Here is a 6,581-nt window from a genome sequence, read left to right on the forward strand (position 1 = left end):
GAGGGAGGATAGAAGGAAGGAAACCTATGCTCACATAAAATAAGCAACGAGCAGAAATGACCCAAATATTCACCAATGGATAATATGCCAAGAGAAGCCAGGGCAAAGGAAAGCACATAGGCTGCCTGGTTCCATTTATTCAAAATTCTAGGGAATGTAAACTAAGATAAAGTGACCACATGCTGAAAACTGCGTGGATGGAGGGGTTACATGTGAAAACTGTAGTAATGGGTCAGTTCACTGTGTGAACGGCTTCAGAAGTATACACATATGTAAAATATTATCAAATTGTGCCCTTCAAATACGTACATTTTTCAATGGGTGTAATGGCACAAGCCTATAATTTCAGTATTTGGGAGACTGAGGCAGGCGAGTCAGGAGTGTGAGGCAAGCCTGAGCTTCCTAGGAAGACCTTGTCTCAATGACAAACAAAGGTTGGGAAGATGTAGATCAGTGTTTGCCTTGTATGCATAATGCCGTAGGCTTGAGCCCTCAAACAAGAAAAGAATGTACAGTGCCGTTGTCTGTCAACAACACTGCAGTAAAACTAGTTTTGTTTTTATTTACTTTATCTGGAGCAGTCATCCAAGGCTGAAATCCATCAAATGCCTTCTCATCCTTCCAGAAAGCAAACCCTTCCAAGCACTGGGGTAGAAGGAGAAAAAGGAAACAAGGACTTCAAATGCTACTCTGAGGTTAGGTTTGATCCAGTAAGCAATGGGGAGGCAGAAGGTTTTGGAGCAATATATGTGATATAATAAAAGCTATACAATAAGCCAGGCATAGTACACATGCTTGTAATCCCATCACTGGAAAGCTGGGGGCAGGAGGATCAGTAGTTTAAAGCCAACCTCAGCTATATAGTAAGTTCAAGGCTAGCCTAGGCTACATGAAATCCTGTTTCAAAATAATATTAATAAATAAACAAACAAACTAGGCAAAAGTAAGAATATTCTAGAAGGCCATATACCAACTAACTAGCCAGAAGGAGATTCTTCCTCAGTAATTATACTGCAAACGTAACTGGCAATGTGAGCAGATCTGAAAATGAACAGTGTGCCTTTTCTGGGAGCTTACTGGAAATTCAAATCCTGCTTATGTGGTCTAATGCATTGTTACCAACTGGATTAAATAGATGGCCACCTTGGTTAAGCGGTTAGAATGGACCATTTGCTAAAATTCAGATGTAGAGGGCTAAGGATGTAGCTCTGTGATGTGGTGCTTGCCTACCATGCCTAAGGCTTGGGGTCCGTCCTCAGCAATCAATCAATCTTTTCAGTCAGTCAACCTGTATTTTTCTTAATACTGAAGGAATAAGGCCAGGCCCTATATGACCTCCTCCAGTGTCCTGCTAAATATGTGACTATTCCTTCTGAATGTTTGAATTTCCAATAAGAAGAAGGTCACCCCATCATACAACCCCATATTGCCTTGAAATCACTCATTTTAGAAAGCAATTTCTTTTTGTATTTTATTTTAATTATTTTATTAGTGTATGAAAGTAATTGATTTCTTCTTTTACTTTTTTCTTTTCTTTGTTTGTAGCCTAGGATACCATTGAACATCTGATTCTTCTGCCTCCACAACTTAAGTGCTGGGATGACAGATGTATATCACCATGCAGTGTTGGGGTCTGAACCCAGGGTTTTATGCATGCTAAAGCAGTACCCTTCCAATTGAACTACATCCCCCAGACACATAAAACAATGGGTTTTATTATGACATTTTATACATATAGATTATTGTATTCTGCTCATATTTGGCCCCACCCAATAAAAATTTCCTGTTGGACTGAAGTCTACCTTCATGAAGTGCCTATCAACCTGTGGTGATTCCACATAGAATTCTCTGATCATCCTTTTAGGTTGCTCTTCCTTTACTCAAAGCACTTTTCCAATTAAATGGCTCTCATTAACTCAGCCATTTCTCATATGATATAATGATATCATTTCACTTTCATTTTCATGATGGCCGTGTTTGAATCTATCTTGGTTTCTTTTTCTTTCTTTTCTTCCTTCCTTTCTTTCTTTTTTTGTTTTGTTTTTGTTTTTGTTTTTTTGAAACAGGGTTTCTCTGTGTAGCCCTGACTGTCCTGGATCTCACTCTGTGCTGGCCTTGAACTCATAGAGATCCACCTGCCTCTGCCTCCTGAGTGCTGGGATTAAAGGTGTGTGCCACCACCACTGGGTGGTAAATTACTTTTTATTCTATCACTGTAGTCAGAAATTTTCTCTGGTCCTGCCCGGCCCCACAGTCTGCATTCCTCCAGTCCTGCCTGGCCCCATGTTCCCTTAGCCACTTATAAAATAATCATTCAGAGGCTTAATATTAATTCTCAACTGTATGGCCTATGGCAGATTTCCTGCTAGCTGTCTCTTATAACTTAACCCATTTCTATTAATCTCTAAGTTGCCACATGGTTGTGGCTTACTGGTACTTTCACATCTTGCTTCTCCTGGTGGTGGCTGGCATCCCCTCAAACTCTGCCCTTCTCTTTCCCGTCTCTCTCCTTGGATTTCCTGCCTGCCTCTAAGTTGCCTTACCATAGGCCAAAGCAGCTTATTTATTAACCAGTGGGAACAACATATATTCACAGCATACAGAAAGACATGCCCCAGCACGCCACCACCAGCCGGCTGTCCTAGTTTCTAAATTTCCTCTTAAGTGTGGCACCCAGAACTGAACCTAACACTACAGGTTGGCCAGCAAAGACAAAATGGAACTGAAAGTTTCCCTGATCTTATGTTCTATACCACATTAGTCCAACTCAAGCAAGAATCATCAGCACTTTTTGGCACTGGCAAGGTCCAATCAACCAAGATCTCCCAGTTCTCTCTCTCTCTCTCTCTCTCTCTTTCTCTCTCTCTCTCTCTCTCTCTCTCTCTCTCTCTCTCTCTCTCTCTCACACACACACACACACACACACACACACACACACACTCACTTTATTTGTGTGTGTTGGTGCTTTGCCTACATGTATGTGTGTGCACCACATGTGTGCCTAGTGCTTGAAGACACCAGAAAAGGGTGTTGGATCCCCTGGGACTGGAGTTTCAGGTGGTTGTGAGCCACCGTGTGGGTGCTAGGAACCAAAGCTGGGTCCTCTGCAAGAGCACCAAGTGCTCTTAAGTACTTGTAACCGCTGAGCCATCAGTGAATCCAGCACTCCCAGTCCTCTCTTGCACACATGCCGCCATTAAATCCGCACCCTTAAATGCCTTGCTCTAAATAGAATGTTAGAACCCTGGGGGACACCCAGGCAGGGGGATCGGGATCTGTCCCGGGTGCATGGGCAGGCTTCTGGGAATCCAGTGCCTGTGGTGTGACACCTTGCACAGCCTTGGTGCAGTGGGAAGGGGCTTGGATCTGCCTAGGTTCAGTGAGCTGGGCTCTGCTGACTCCCAATGGGAGACCTCGACTTGGGGGATGTGGGGATGACGAGTGGCTTGGGAAAGAGGGCTGGAGGGTGGGAGGAGGGAGGAGGGGGGTCTGTGGGTAGCATGAGGAGTGAGTAGAAAATTTCTTAATAAAGAAAAATAATAGCTGGGTGGTGGTGGTGGCGGCGGCGGCGGTGGTGGCACACGCCTTTAATCCCAGCACTCGGGAGGCAGAGCCAGGCGGATCTCGGTGAGTTCGAGGCCATCCTGGGCTACCAAGTGAGTTCCAGGAAAGACGCAAAAGCTACACAGAGAAACCCTGTCTCGAAAAAAAAAAAAAAAAAAAAAAGAAGAAGAAGAAAAGAAAAGAAAAATAAGAAAAATAAGGGGCTGGAGAGATGGCTCAGAGGTTAAGAGCACCAACTGCTCCTCCAGAGGTCCTGAGTTCAATTCCCAGCAACCACATGGTGGCTCACAACCATCTGTAATGAGATCTGGCACCCTCCTCTGTATACATAATAAATAAATAAATCTTTAAAAAAAAAGAAGAAAAGAAAAATAATAAAGAAAGAATGTTAAAACCCTTTACTGTGCTCCTTCCCATTTTACAAGCCTGGGCCTATTCTGAACTTGGCCTTTTGTGAGTCAACTCCCAGAAGTCTATGGTATGTTGGTCTTTGTCCTGGGAAGACTAGGTGTCCTTCTGTTACCTTTACATGTATTTTGGGGGAAAAACAAACAAAACAGCTGTGCTCATTAGAAAATAACCTACGTGGACATTGTAATTTACCAGGTGTCTTTCCCTTTTTAATTTCTCATCAGAACTTTTCAACATTGTACAAATCTGAATTTCCTCTTTGGACTCCTCTCCCTCATGAATTGTCTTTCTCTTTGGTATCTGACCAGAATACCACATTATCTTTTCTCTAAATTCTACCTTAAGCATAGACAGAGACACATATGTATGCACACACTTTACCTAGCCTATGTGAGCATGCTGTTTGCCTAGGAGAGACAGATGGCGCAGTCACACCCTTCCCGATTCTTGCCACTCACACTTACTAACCAGATCTTCTTTGTCCATTGTTGGTTAAAGTCCAGCCTGGTGACATACCTCATTGCTTCTCAAGAGAACTCCTAATTATCAGGGAAAGGGCCAAGAATTTAGCAGACATGGACTGTAAAAAGGTGCTTGCTGCAAGCCAGATGATCTGACTTGAATTACTGGGATGTGCATGGTATGGTGACGAGAAGAGCCCCTGGGAAGCCGTCCTCTGAGCTCTACACACACATACATCATAGCACATACATGCCCACACACATACAATGAGTAAACATATGTAATTAAATTCTGAAAAGAACTTATCAGATATGTTGCTATCTAAATAATGAAATAATAATGGATGGTCTTTGTCTAGGGTCATAACGTCTTGCCTCTGACAGCGAGCTATATGTAGTACTATTCATTTTTTCTTGCTGAGCAATGTCTCATGTATGTCCACAATACATATTCGTATCTCCCTCTCATTCTTTGGTTCTATTTTTGTGGTGGTTTTTAGAGGTGGAGGGTCTCCCAGTGCAGCCCATGCTGGCCTGAAATTTACTATTTCCCAAAAGCTAGCCTGAAACTACAATCTCCTGCCTCAGCCTTCTGAATGCTGAGATTACACGGTATGCCACCACACCCGAGAGTGAAATTCTTAGTAACATTTTTCAAGAATTAATTTTAGCTGGATTCAGTGGTTTATGCCTTTAATCCCAGCACTCAGGAGGCAGAGGCAGGTGGATCTTTGTGAGTTCAAGGCCAGCCTGGTCTACAGAGCGAGATCCAGGAAAGGCAAAAAGCTACACAGAGAAACCCTGTCTCGTAAAACCAGAGAGAGAGAGAGAGAGAGAGAGAGAGAGAGAGAGAGAGAGAGAGAGAGAGCTTGTCTTATTTATGATTGTGTGTGTGTGCACATCACGTGTGAGAGTGAACACAGGCACCCCCGTGCAATAGTGCATGTGTGAAAGTCAGAGGATTACTTAGTGGAGTCTGTTCTCTCCACCACGGCACCATCCTGCTTACCCTCCTCTAGTTATCTTTGAGACAGTGTTTCACTGTGTAATCCCAGTGGGCTTCAGACTCACAGTCTTACTTCCTCAACCTCCAGAGTGCTGCGATTCCAGGCACATACCCCCATGTCCAGCTTTTTCCTGATGCTTTTCACATTCTAGTCGATGAATTACTGGTGATAACCTTCTTGAGAAATCATTGGTCTTCACTTCCCTGTGGTATCTCTCAGCCAGGTTTCCCTTTCCTTGACCATACCAGCCAGAAGTCCCATCCCATGGTGGCTGAACAATGAGTATAATGTTGTGTTTTCCTGCTTGTAGAAAATTCATTGTATGACCTACATTCTAGGCATTGGTACATAGATATCCAAGGCCTTGGTATTGCTTGAGCTTTTCCTGTTTTTTTTTCCTTCAGAACTACCAGACAGTGCCTTAGCTTCAGTTCCTGTTTCTTTATTACACTTGTATTTTCCATATCCCCCAGAGGCACAGTAGTTACTCATATAGAGCCCCACCATGACTCACTGGAGAAGTGAGTTTCTAATGAGCTGACCAAATATAGATCATCAATATAATCATCACCATCATTAATATTATTCTCTATTCTCCTGACTTCTTGTTCCTGGTCTTTTTCTTTTGAAAGTTTTTAACTTTCAGACTTTAAAAAAAATGTTGCAAAAATAGTACAAGGGAGCTGGGGATATAGTTCAGTGGTACAGTGCTTGCCTAACTAGCATGCATGAGACCCTATGTTCAAGTCCCAACTTTGCAAAAAGGGTACACTTGAGAGCGGGTTGACATCCACAATACACGGAACTCCTAATCTCAACAGAAACAACAATAATAATAATCCAATTTAAAAGTGAGCAATAAACCTACACTTGATCTCAGTCAAAAGGCCGGAAAGCTATAGCAATAAACGTAATCAGACATTTCCTAAAAGAAGACATGTAAATTGGTCAATCACCATGAAAAAAAAAGATGTCTGACATCACTAGTTAGTAAGGCAGTGCAAACCAAAACCACAGTGAGGTAATGACTGCTCTTATCAGAAAGACTGACAAGAACAAGCACCAATGAGGAAGTGGAGAAAATGGAATCCTTGCATGTCATTGGTAAGGATGCAAATTAATAATGCTACCCTGGAAA

At 42.7% G+C, this 6,581-nt stretch overlaps 1 long non-coding RNA gene across 1 annotated transcript; it reads left to right on the plus strand.

Annotated features, from left to right (window-relative positions):
- The first annotated feature begins 23 nt into the window (after positions 1–23).
- Positions 24–1,796, plus strand: LOC114705444. Its single transcript, XR_003736388.2, has 2 exons — positions 24–695; positions 1,546–1,796. It is a non-coding gene; the product is annotated as an uncharacterized LOC114705444 (long non-coding RNA).
- The last annotated feature ends 4,785 nt before the right edge of the window (positions 1,797–6,581 follow it).

The sequence above is a fragment of the Peromyscus leucopus genome, chromosome X (genome assembly GCF_004664715.2).
Source record: "Peromyscus leucopus breed LL Stock chromosome X, UCI_PerLeu_2.1, whole genome shotgun sequence".
NCBI lineage: Eukaryota > Metazoa > Chordata > Mammalia > Rodentia > Cricetidae > Peromyscus > Peromyscus leucopus.